The following is a 13347-nucleotide window of genomic DNA, read 5'->3' as shown; positions in this document are numbered from 1 at the left end:
GTGTAAATGTATGTGCTTATGATGATCTATCTTGGCTTAATATAGGCAATAACTTTTTTCTAATTCTATCCTATGTTTCACAGTTTTTGGATTTTTGGGCAGGGGAGGGGACTCATTACATATTTTTTTCTCACTTACACCCTTTACAACCCTTACATTATTTGGGGTTCAGTCTCCCTTGTTCTCTTTACAATTTAGTTTTCTTTTTTTCTACAATGATTTTGTTTTTAAATCCTGTTTCTTTCATGGATTCTGCCAGTTTCTGTTGCACTTTCTGGCTATCTCTTCCCGATGCTCTTGCATTTCACTTCATGGTCTCTTTATGTTTTATTACACCCTTACAATTTATGTTGGAATGTATAAATGTTCACTCCTTTTTTCATCTGTTTTGTAGCAACACATTTCTAGTGATTACAAGAGTTGATATATTACACCCTTACAATTTATGTTGGAATGTATAAATGTTCACTCCTTTTTTCATCTGTTTTGTAGCAACACGTTTCTAGTGATTACAAGAGTTGATATATTACACCCTTACAATTTATGTTGGAATGTATAAATGTTCACTCCTTTTTTCATCTGTTTTGTAGCAACACGTTTCTAGTGATTACAAGAGTTGATATATTCCTTTTTTATCTTTATTCTTATTTTTATGTGAATGCCGAGAAAATTCCTTTAGTATTTCTCATATGTGAAAGTTGAATCTATAGGACAAAGGAAAGGGGTTGTAGAATGTGCCCCAGCCTGCTAGCTCAAGGGCCCTCTCATCATTTGCTACAGTGACAGACTGCTGCCTCATTTTGGGGACATTATGGAGCCACTGCTCCTTCTTCGTAAGAGCACAAATGATTACCAGGTAGTCATTACTGTCTTCTTTCCTCAATACTCATACATGACTTATAGCACATATGGAAGCAACCTTCTAAATACCCATGTTTTACCTTTAACATGTTCTTTGTGTGTAGCTGCCCATTTGTTTTGTGCTAACTGACTGCCCCTATTACCTTCAGTTGTAACAACCCACTTAAGGTAGAAATGAAGGACACTCATCTCCATGTATTTTCAGAATTTAAATGAAAAAATAAAAAGAGGCTGATGTCACTTCCCAGTTTAACGTGGGGGTTTTGTTTATTTATGTACACTCAATCAAACTATGACTATTACAAATGGTTTTACCACTACAATAGAGATAGTTAATTCATAACTCAATAAAAATGAAGAGTGAAAGATTAAAAACGGAAAGCAACAATTCTAAACTATAAAATCTACTTCAAAAAGCTACATACAGCAAAGCTCAATAAATAAATTGTGAGAAAAGAAAATAATATGGGATAAGTTTTATGGTTTAGGAGATACCTTCCTATAAGCCAAAAATCTAAAAAAAAATAATGCTAAAGGTATAGCTTGCTATAGTACGTGGTAGGAGAAATTAACATGGATAAAATCAATAACACTCACATTATGTGATAGTCTACAGCCAAGGAATAATAGAAAGCAAGTGAAATGCTTAGCATAGCCATTTAGTCTACTAAATTAGGTTTGTGAAAATGGGAATGCCAAATGCCTTAAGGCTTACTGCAGGTGCAAAAGCAAAACATCAGAGGTCAACCTAAGAATATTTTTAATATAAAATTAATGTACCTGCATTGTAAGCATTATTTTTTTTGTATGGTAGAAAGGAAAAAAATTCATGTATTATTCTACTATAAATGCGTATTCTTTGCTCTACTAAATTTGCATGTCATTGTCAGCCTTTCACTTCGTCTTCAGCTAACAGGAACCTCTTGGGTTCATCCTTTGGAGAACCTGATATCATGGAAAATGGACTGAACTAGGAGAACAGGCTTTGTTTAGACCACATACTGAGGTCTAGTGGCTTCAATTAAAAATATATAAATGCAGCCGGGCACAGTGGCTCATGCCTGTAACTCCAGCACTTTGGGATTCTGAGGCGGGCAGATCATGAGGTCAGGAGTTCAAGACCAGCCTGACCAACGTGATGAAACCCCATCTCTACTAAAAATACAAAAATTAGCTAGGCATGGTGGCACGTGCCTGTAATCCCAGCTACTCAGGAGGCTGATGCAGGAGAATCGCTTGAACCCTGGAGGCGGAAGCTGTAGGGAGCCAAGATCGTGCCATTGTACTCTAGCCTGGGACTACAGATCGAGACGCCGTCTCAAAAAAAAAATTATGTATATATATATATATATATATGCTTAATCTCTAAGCTTTGGAAGGAACAGCCTATCTACAGAAAAATCTAAAACTTGGTCATGGCAGGTACAGAGTTGGGCCCCATTAATTTTGTTGATGTTGGGGTCAGCAGATTCTGTAAATTTTCACTATACCTCTCATATGATCTGCCGCCACACCATTCATACTCTAAATTTATTTCTCCTCACAACAGTAAATTACTAAAACTGCCAAGTTTTTTTTTTCACAAATTAACATCTTTAGCATGCTCTTCCTTCAGCCCGCAATGAAATCCTCTACTCCCCTCCCTCCTCCTCCCTCCCTTACTCCCGCTAATGACATTTGTGTTTTGGTTTCCACACCAAATGATCTACCTTCAGCAAGCATCCCACAACTCCACAGGGAACTTCAGTTTCTCTACCTTCTGTGCTGTCGAAGCACTTGGCTCAGAATGAGAGATCTGTCTGCATTTCAGATCTACAAATTACTCATTGTGTTACCTTGGACATATCCCTAATATTTTTGAGCCTCAGTTCCTCATCTTTAAAATTAGAATAAAGATACCAAACTCCTGGGGTTTTGTGAGAGTAAAATGAGACGATGTGTGTAAGAGACTCAGTGCAGTGTCAGTATCTATCTACCATGTGCTATGCACTCTGCGTTTTCTTTTTCTTTTTTTTTTTTTATTTTTGAGATGGAGTCTTGCTCTCTCACCCAGGCTGGAGTGCAGAGGGCAGTGGCGTGATCTCGGCTCACTGCAACCTCTGCCTCCTGGGTTCAAGAGATTCTCCTGCCTCAGCCTGCGAGTAGCTGGGATTACAGGCCCACACCACCATGCCTGGCTAATTTTTGTATTTTTAGTAAAGACAGCGTTTCACCATATTGGTCAGGCTGGTCTTGAACTCCTGACCTCAGGTGATCCACCCACCTCGGCCTCCGAAAGTGCTAGGATTACAGGCGTGAGCCACTGTGCCCGGGCCAACCCATAGTCTTTTGGTCTTCTCTCAGCATCCAGTGAAAATGCACTTTATTTTTCAGATTCCTCTGGAGAATTAAAAAGTCTCTTTTACGGCTGGACACGGCGACTCACACCTGTAATCCCAGCACTTTGGGAGGCTGAGGCAGGCAGATCACAAGGTCAAGAGATCGAGACCATCCTGGCCAGGGCCAACATGGTGAAACCCTGTCTCTACTAAAAATACAAAAATTAGTAGGGTGTGGTGACACACGCCTGTTGTCCCAGCTACGTTGGAGGCTGAGGCAGGAGAATTGCTTGAACCCAGGAGACGGAGGTTGCAGTGAGCCAAGATTGAGCCACTGCAGTTGCTCTGGTGAAAGAGCAAGACTCTGTCTCAAAAAAAAAAAAAAAAAAAAAGTCTCTTTTGCATCGAATTGCCATACTCTCTGCTCTTGGTCTTCTTTTCCATGTACTCATTCTTCAAGCATTTATTTTCTCATTGCCTGATCAAGATCATTGCAATGACCAAAAAATTTTCAAATGCTATGATTTTTGTGATATTCTTTTAGCAAGTTAATCACGATGTTGCATTCTTGAGTGTGCGAATGTGGAGGAAAGTCAGGATGCATCTTTAAGACAAGATGATGGGTCACGGCAGTGCCACACCACTCACGGCCACACGAGGAGAGCTGAAGGGGCAGTCACCAACGAAGATGCCTGACCCAGAAGCTGGCTGCCAGGGAGCCAAAAGCCAGGTCATTCCACAGTTGGCCAATGCCCGGGGGTGGCCCTCCACCGCCCAAACTTATTATCATTACTATTATTTTGAAACGGAGTCTGGCTCTGTCTCCCAGGCTGGAGTGCAGTAGCACGATCTCCGCTCACTGCAACCTCCGCCTCCGGGGTTCAAGCGATTCTCCTGCCTCGGCCTCCCGAGTAGCTGGGACCACAGGCACGTGCCACCTTACCTGGCTAATTTTATTTTTTGAATAGACAGGGTCTTGTCATGTTGCCCAGGCTGGTCTTGAACTCCCGGGCTCAAGCGATCCTCCCACTTCAGCCTCCCAAAGTGCTAAGACTACAGGTGTGAGCCACCACACCTGGCCAAGTTCTACTTTTCTAATATTTAAAATATGAAATAGGCCGGGCACGGTGGCTCACACCTGTAATCCCAGAACTTTGGGAGGCTGAGGCGGGCAGATCACCAGAGGTCAGGAGTTCGTGACCAGCCTGGCCAACATGATGAAACTTCGTCACTACTGAAAATACAAAAATTAGCCGGGTGTGGTGGCAGATGCCTGTAATCCCAGCTACTCAGAAGGCTGAGGCACCTAAACCCGCGAGGTGGAGGTTGCAATGAGCAGATATCACGCCACTGCACTCCAGTCTCCGCGAGGCAGTGAGACTCTGTCTCAAAAAAAAAAAAAAAAATAGATGGTGTCAGTGATTTCTATTACACGAGGTCTGGAAACACTCTGCACCTGATTGCTCCACTTTTAGTGGTGCTAAGTTCAAATAATTCAGGTGGTGAGAAACTGACTCCCGTAGGAGCGCGGGTGTGCGTGCGTGCGGCGGAAATCCCGCCTTCCGGCGCCTGCCATTGCCCCTGGCCGCAGCCGGTGAGCTCCAAGTAGGAAGATAAACCGGATTGCAGGAGCGGGAGAGTCCGGAGGAGCGGCGAAGGGCTCCTCTTCCCCATTGGCTGCGCCCACGGAGCCGCCTTGCGATTGGCCATAAGCGCGGGTAGCGGGGGTCGCGAGAGGCGTCAGGATCCCTGGCGCCGCCTGAGCCAGCGGCTGCTGGGAGGCTGTGTCCGCAAGCCAGCGGGGCGAGGCGGCCGGGCCCTGCGCGTCAGGTCCTGGCCTGGGGCACCGGGGCTGCCAGCGTCGGAGGAGGTGAGGGCGCGGGGTTGGCGGGCGGGCGGGCGGGCGAACTAGGGGCCTGCGCGGACCGCCCGCGGGGCAGCCTCGGGTCTCTCTCCATCTCTGAGTGGTGGTGGCTGTGGGTTTTTCTGCAGGTGATCCTTTTTAGTAATTTGTTTCACGCAGGCGCCCTGCTGTGGGGTAAAGCGGCAGATTCATGCTGCTGTCGTTTGTCGTTCAAACAGTGGGCTTCCTGGCCAGGCGCCGTGGCTCAAGCCTGTAGTCCCAGCACTTTGGGAGGCCGAGGCGGGCGGATCACGAGGTCGGGAGATCCAGATCATCCTGGCTAACACGGTGAAACCCTATCTGTACTAAAAATAGAAAAAATTAGCCGGCGTGGTGGCGGGCGCCTGTAGTCCCAGCTACTCGGGAGGCTGAGGCAGGAGAATGGTGTGAACCCGGGAGGCGGAGTTTGCAGTGAGCTGAGATGGTGCCACTGCACTCAAGCCTGGGTTACAGAGGGAGACTCCATCTCAAAACAAAACAAAAAACGATGGGCTTCCTGTCATGTGTGTGTGTACCTTTTGGATTTGAGGGCAGGGGGATGACATTGTGATTTGGCCTCCTGAGAAACCAGGCACACCCTGCCTACCTTGGAAGGAGGCTTTCCCTTCCCCACTTCCCTCTCCCTCCATCTCTTCCCTCTTTCCCTCTCTCCCCTTAATTCCCCTCCCCGAGCTCTTCTTTCCCATCTTTCTGTTCTCTGTCTTTTTTTTTTCTGCATTAAACCTTTCGGGAGTGTGTTTGTAAACTATTAAAAAGCGTCAGGTCTTCAACATGTATGTTTACTTGCAGGCCTGAGAACTGGGAGGAAGCTGGAGAAAAGAATACCCTCTGAATCTTTGTGTTTGGCTGCCCAGGCTCGCCTTGACACCGAATGGTTGAAAACATATACAGGTGGGGTTTGACATGTCTTTTTCTTGGTGTATTTCTGCTTCCATGTTTATATTTCTCATGTAAGTCTTTTTTTTAGGGTATGTAAGGGGAAGTCAGTTGTATCTTGCTATATTAGAGGAGCAGGTTTGTTTCCTATGACTTAAAATGTAACAGTCTTTATGGCTGTTTTTGTAGATTGTGCACGGCTGCCTTTTAATTAGTTTCTTGCAAGTGCACGAAACTTGAGATTTATTAATAGGCAAAATTTTTTTCCTATTTATTATTACTGGTTAAGAAATCTGCCACACTCCTAACCATATCATGGTGACTGTTGTTTGTTATTGATAGTTTTTGAGCTGTTTAGTTAAGTGTGGAGGGGAAAATTGGAGAAGTTGCAGTAATTACGGCCGCTAGAAACTCACTCATTTTATGAGGTTTTGTGTTTGTGTTTCTGGAGAGACAAGAGTTAGTTCAGTTGAGCTGTTTGTTTTGTATTTGTAACCAATACAAGGTCTAAGGACAATTGTGTTGAAACTGAGGTCATGATGCTGGGATCTTAAGGGCTGAAGTTTCCAAATAAATGGTATATATAGAATTCTCTCTGACTTGAAATTTTCCCTTTCTGGACCTCTGGATGCTGAGGCTAAGAGTGTCCATATGACAGTGCCTTCCATGACAGGAGTCAGCAACCCTTTTTTCTTTTTTTTCACATATGCGTAATTCATTGTGTATATTTTAAAAAGTTTTAACCTCTTCTTCCTAGCCCTCCAGTATTTGTTAATAAATTAAAACATTTCCCGAAGTGTTTTTTGTGAAGCAATAATTCTAAAAGATGCTCTAAGAAAAGCTAAATACATGGAAAAATCCAAAGTATATGTTTTATTTATTACATTTGATGAATTTTCGGTTTGTTTTTTCCTCTCGAGAGGGAGTCTTGCTCTGTCGCTCAGGCTGGAGTGCAGTGGCCTGATCTTGGCTTACTGCAACCTCCGCCTCCCGGGTTCAAGCAGTTCTCTGTCTTAGCCTCCTGAATAGCTAGGATTACAGGTGCCCTCCACCACGCCCAGCTAATTTTTGTGTTTTTAGTAGAGACAGAGTTTCACCATATTGGCCAGGCTGGTCTTGAACTCCTGACCTCATGATCCGCCTGCCACGGCCTCCCAAAGTGTTGGGATTACAGGCGTGAGCCTCCGCACCCGGCCCACATTTGATGAATATTTTTGTTCTTTAAAATTGTGGTTAGAAAGCAGAGCATAATTGTTCTTTATGTAGATCACAACTGATTGGGGTTTTTAGGGAGATTTTTTGGCATTCAGTAAATGTTTTTATTTTCCATTATTAAGACTATGAATATTTGATTTTATTTTCTGAGACAGGGTCTTGCTCTGTTGCCCAGGCTGGAGTACAGTGGCATGATCTTGGCTCACTGCAGCCTCTGCCTCCCAGGTTCAAGCAGTTCTCCTGCCTCAGCCTCTCGAGCTGCTGGAATTACAGGTGGTTGCCACCATGCTGGGCCAATTTTTGTATTTTTAGTAGAGTTGGAGTTTCACCATGTCGGCCAAGCTGGTCTGAAACTCCTGACCTCAATTGATCCGCCCGCCTTGGCCTCCCAGCGTGCTGGGATTGTAGGTGTGAGCCACTGCACCTGGCGCATTTTCACTTTTCATTAGCTGCTTTTTCCCCCCATTTATTTCCTACCTTTCTGTGTATGATTTCTGAATTAAATGTATTTCATGTCTTAAACTTCTGAATTGTTTGTTCTCTCATTTTCCATGTTGTTAAGGAAAATAAGAGGCTAAGTGAGACGTATTAAATTTGCATGTAGTTTCTCAGATCAGGATAAATGCTAATCTGTTGCAGAACGGGACTCTGCTCTTGCTTCACCCAGGATGCGTTTCCTAGTTCCTTCCTAGAGTGGGGCCATACCCTACTCCAGCCCTCCAGACCCAGCTCGCTGCTCTGACATGATTCCACCAGACTGTATTCCAGCTGTCCTACCTAGACCTAGATATTTTCTTTGTTTTTTGTTTTGTTTTGTTTTGTTTTGAGATGACGTTTCACTTGGTGGTCCAGGCTGGAGTGCAGTGGCGTGATCTCAGCTCACTGCAACCTCCGCCTTCCAGGTTTAAGCAATTCTCCTGCCTCAGGCTCCCAGGTAGCTGGGATTACAGGCGCGTGCCACCACACCTGGCTAATTTTTGCATTTTTAGTAGAGACGGGGTTTACCGTGTTGGCCAGGCTCGTCTCGAAATCCTGACCTTGTGATCTGCTCACCCCAGCCTCCCAAAGTGCTGGGATTACAGGTGTGAGCCACCGCACCCAGCCAACTTTTTTTTTTTTTATTAAAAAACTTATATGAAATTTATTTTATTGTGGTATCTAGTTCAGTAAATTTTGACCTCTATAGATTCATGTAACCCCCATCATCATCAGGATGGAGAATTTTCATCACCCCAAAAGCTCCCTTGTGCTTCTCCTTTTTATCACATGTTCCCTGGCCTCGTACCCTGGCAACCACTGATCTGTTCTCCATCAGTATAGGGTATTCTTTTTGAGAATGTCATGTGAGTGGAACCATATTTTAAGTAATGTTTTGAAACCATCTTCATTTACTCCTAGTTAGATGTTTGAGATTTATACTTGTTCTGTGTATTAATAGTTCTTTTTATTGCTGAATGGTATTTCATTTGGAATACCATTTCATTTGGCTAACACATCTTCCATGGGAAGATGTGATTGGCTTGTTTGAATAACTCTGGGCCGGCAGGGATGAGCAGGCTGGGGTCGGGTCTCTGTGATAAGGAGAGTTGTTTGGCTTTGGGATCTTATCCGTGGGAGCAGAGCTCGGGGGAGACCTTGTGGTTAGGCCATTTGAGGCTTTCTTGATTTTACCGACGTCAAGGCAGCACATAATATTTAGCCTTAATTTCAGGCCACAAAAGACATTCTTCTATATCTACTTTCTGTGGCACTTTTGAAACGGTTTTGTCCTTAGTGTTTAGCGGTTTATTATGATGTGCCTCGTCATGGCTTCCTTTGGATTTATCATGTCTGGGCTTTGCACAGATTCTTCAATCTGCCTAGGTTTGTGTCATTCGCTGAACTTAGGAAGTTTTCAGCCATTAGTTCTTTAGATATTGTTTTCAGCATTGTACCTTTTCTCTCCTGTTATTAACCTGCGGTGTCTGTCCTAATTCTAGGTAGTTAGTTTCAGAATTGAATTGCACTGTGGGACACACAGCTGGGTGTCGCAGAGAACTGGAGAATTGCTTGGTGCAAAAGTCCATACATTTGGTGTCAGAAGTGTTGTAAACAGAGGAACTGTTTCCTTCGAGATTTTTAGATAGTCATTATTTGTAATCTGGATCGGACATTGTCTTTCACTGATTGAGATACATTTTTCTAATTATGTTGTTTAGACATTTGGTCACAGCCTTCTGTGATGGAAGGTGTTTAGACTTCAAGGGTAAGGTTAGTTCTCTCTTCTCTTCGCTTACTATGTAAGGAGTTTTATGACAGTTGTTTTTGACTGAAACTTTACATTGTCAGTGGCCTAAAGTCATTTTTCTCAGCTTTTCCTTTGTGTCCCAGTGCTCTTGAATTATGCTATCAGTGACAGTGACAGTGCATAGCAGTGCTTCCCAGTTGGCAGTGGAGTAGGGCCTTGTAAAGAGTTAAAAGATTTTTGAATTGTACTCCTTTTCTACACCCTCCCTTTTCCCACGGATACACAAGCACTGGGACTCACTGGATAAAAGCAATTGGTGTGAAATTGAAGTAGGTAAATATCAAAGACTAAGTTTCTCAGTTGTGAAATCTACTAGGAAGTTAATGAAATATGATTTTGGAAGACAGGCTTTAAATAATTTGATATATTGGTTTCTTTTCTTTTTTTTTTTTTCAGATGGAGTCTTGCTCTTTTGCCCAGGCTGGAGTGCAGTGGTGCCATCTCGGCTCACTGCAAGCTCTGCCTCCCGGGTTCATGCCATTGTCCTGCCTCAGCCTCCCGAGTAGCTGGAACTATAGGTATCCACCATCATACCTGGCCAATTTTTTGTATTTTTAGTAGGGACGGGGTTTCACCGTGTTAGCCAAGATGGTGTCCATCTTCTGACCTTGTGATCCACCTGCCTCGGCCTCTTAGAGTGCTGGGATTACAGGCGTAAGCCACCACTCCTGGCCAATTTATTGGTTTGTTTATGAAAATTATACTGGATCTGTTAGAGGTATGATTGATGTATTTTATTTTTAAGTTGTCAAACATACAGTTAATGATGTTGTAACTTTGTGGAGGGACATTTGCAGAGACTGACTAATGGTATGGCATTCTGAAAAGCAGTTACAGATTAAAAAAATTTTAATTCTGCAGATGATAGTGTCGAACCAAGTGGAACAAAGAAAGAAGATCTGGATGACAAAGAGAAAAAAGATGAAACTCCTGCACCTGTATATATGGCCAAGTCAATTCTGGAGAGCTGGGTATGGAGTAAGCAACCAGGTAATCTTTGATCAGAGATAGAAATTAGTGTAGACATTTTGCCTCCAGATCCTCAGGTGGTTTTAGAAATTGGTTCTCTAATTCTGTAGGAGGAGGTAGATACTGGCATAGTCTTACACGTCATTGAAACTGGAAAAGATAGCTAGATATTCTCCTACTCATGTTTTGGATAATGAGATAAATTATTTTATGCTTCACACACTTGGAGTATGTCGTCTACTGTAATAGCATCTGAATGAATAAATACATTTCTGTGAGTTAATTGTATACTTTAAAAATCTCTGAAAAATTTGAGTAGCAAGTCTCAGAAACTTGATTCTAAATATTAAAAATATATCCTTCCTTGGGAGGGAGCATGTAGTAAATGTGTTAGTGTGATTGTAAGCATGCTGTCTTTCTAGAGGTCGCTTTGTTCCTGCATCCACTGTTTTCATTTCAGGGATGTTCATGGAATGCCAGCCACCAAAGGGCCAGGAAGCATCCCCCTGCAGGACCAGAACTTGGACCTGGCCGTCCTGCTGGAGCTGGCTGTGCAGAGAGGCACGTTGAGGTGAGGGCTGCCGCAGACTGGGAATGCTTCAGGGAAGCACCTCTGTGTCCAAATACCTGTTGCATTGTGTGCATTTCACTGAATCGTGTGTGACCGCAGCAGATGTGGTGCTCTGTAACCAGAGAACCATGTCCCAGAGCTCGCTCTCTCTTTACCTTTTTTTCACTTCCTTTTTAATGCTCAGTTTTCTAGCCTGGGAACTGTTCTTTTTTTTTTCTTTCAGTTTTCCTCATTTAATTATTTTTATTCCATGAGTTTAAGATCCTAGAACTTCCATGTAAACATGCTCTTTGAGCTTCTTAACTGGTCTTTCCTATCAGCAGAAGGCAATGACTTGTGCTAAAATCTTGGTGTCAATTCAGTGATTTAATTACCATGGCTTTACTTTCATTTCCTTTCATATCCCAAGTATTGCTTCACTTCTATCTAGCTGTTTGCTTTTATTTTTGATCAACCATGAAAAAAAAAAGTTAACTTGTTTTTACTAAGAATAAATATGTTTTCTCCTTTAGCCAAATGTTGTCTGCCATCCTGTTGTTGCTTCAGCTGTGGGACAGCGGGGCACAGGAGACTGACAATGAGCGTTCTGCCCAGGGCACCAGCGCCCTGCTTTTGCCCTTGCTGCAAAGGTTCCAGAGCATCATTTGCAGGAAGGATACACCCCACTCTGAGGGCAACAAGCATGTGAGTGTCATGATGGAACTTTGTGTTTAGGTGGCACTCGAGTCTAGTTATTTTTAAAGCAAGACCAGCGTGCATGTCCACAGCAGTGTTTTTCTCTGGCGTGTGTGTGTGTGTGGTGGTAACAGCAGCGAGTCAGATGAGACAGGTTGGGAAGCCACTTGTTTGTGGAGAAGACTCAGATCAGTGAGCACCGACTCCCTTGTCAGCACAGAACCAAGCTTGAAACACGCACTTTTAAATCAATACCAGAAAAGAACAATGAAAATAGTGACTTGCTTTGTTGGCCCTTCCTATGTACTGGGCTCTGTGCAGGGTGTGTCACCTGAGCTGTCACTCTGTTTAGTACCAGCTCCCCCCTTAACAGGTGTGGACGCCGAGCTGGGGGAGGAGCAGGCATGTGGGGCCCTGGGCGTAAACCTCCAGGACTGCTGGTCTTTACAGGTCAAGTACAAGTTGGATTTTGTGTCTTTTTGGGAAAGTCTTAGGCATTTCAATATCATGCCTTGTTTTAATTTTTCTATTATTTGGTAGTCTTTAACCTAATGATAATAGGGCTCTTCTGCCTTTAGAAGAATTAGAACTATGATTTAATTTGCAAATGAAAGTAGGTGTTCTCCAGAGTGGGCAACGTTTAGATTAAAATAAAGGTTTTGGTTTTAGATTTCAAGGCCAGCTTGAGATGCTGTGCTGGGTTCCCACAGAGGTGCTTCTGCCTTTCTCCAGGGGTCCTAGGCCTGTAGGGTGGTTTGCTCATGTTAGTAATCTGTGTGGATTCAACTTACCTGTGGTATCATAAATGTATACATGCACAGTCAATGTTGTGTACATGTATACCGCAAATTTAGACATTTACACAGTTTATGTGCTGCACAAATACATAGCTGTATAGTATAACTGTATCATCAGCATTTCATTTGATGGGTCAAATGAGTCAATACCAAAATATAAAGAGTGGGTAAAGGCTCACTGTGTTACTTTAATTTTTCCCACCATTTCTGAATGTTTGTTTACTTTTCCCTTCTAGCTTTTGTCTGGCCCTCTGAGCCCCAGTGAGAGTTTCCTGAGGTACCTCACCCTTCCACAAGACAACGAGCTTGCCATTGATCTGCAACAAATGGCAGTTGTTGTCTTGGCCCATTTAGACCATCTGGCTACACCCTGTAGATGCCTCCGCCATGTAGCTCTCCAACATCTCATAAGGTGTGTGTGCAAGAACCGTGTTCTCCATGTGTTTTGTAGCTAGTACCACTTGTAGGCTCTCATCCTGGGCCTGTGTGGAGACTTGGTTTTTCTGGTATTGGTAGCGGGAGCTGGCCTGTGGTTTTTAAATGTGTTTGCAGTTGAAGGTGTTATCCGTGTTGAGAGTGAATGATGAGCAAGCTGAGGCACACAGGCCTGGGGACCCAACCTGGGGGCCCAGGTTCCAGGTTCAGTTGGCACAGCCCCAGAGAGCTCCCCTTTATGCACAGCCCCAGGCCCTCCCACCTTCTGCAGGGGGTTCCACAGCCTTCTTTATACTCTGAACGCAGGCTGTCTTAGTATGTAATGCTGGTTATAGTAGTGACAGTATAATTATATATTATATCTGTTATGTAATAGTAATGGTAATAGTAGTGATTTGCATGTGTGGAGCACCCGTAGGGTGCAGGCCTGCTGAGGACCT

The 13347-nt window shown here is 43.7% G+C and overlaps 1 long non-coding RNA gene and 2 pseudogenes across 1 annotated transcript; 2 read left to right on the top strand and 1 right to left on the bottom strand.

Moving 5' to 3' along the window:
- Window positions 1–3223: 3223 nt before the first annotated feature.
- Window positions 3224–3783, bottom strand: LOC129014664 (COX assembly mitochondrial protein 2 homolog; annotated as a pseudogene).
- Window positions 3784–4774: 991 nt separating this feature from the next.
- On the top strand, window positions 4775–9981 carry LOC129014663 (uncharacterized). Its single transcript, XR_008494269.2, has 3 exons — window positions 4775–5049; window positions 5872–5973; window positions 9857–9981. It is a non-coding gene; the product is annotated as an uncharacterized LOC129014663 (long non-coding RNA).
- A 350-nt stretch (window positions 9982–10331) lies between these two features.
- LOC129014671 (putative HERC2-like protein 3) overlaps window positions 10332–13347 on the top strand; it is a 35987-nt pseudogene continuing 32971 nt past the window's right edge.

The sequence above is a fragment of the Pongo pygmaeus genome, chromosome 16, assembly GCF_028885625.2.
Source record: "Pongo pygmaeus isolate AG05252 chromosome 16, NHGRI_mPonPyg2-v2.0_pri, whole genome shotgun sequence".
NCBI lineage: Eukaryota > Metazoa > Chordata > Mammalia > Primates > Hominidae > Pongo > Pongo pygmaeus.
Note: the sequence above shows the minus strand (reverse complement) of the source record. Positions and strands in the feature narration are given on the sequence as shown.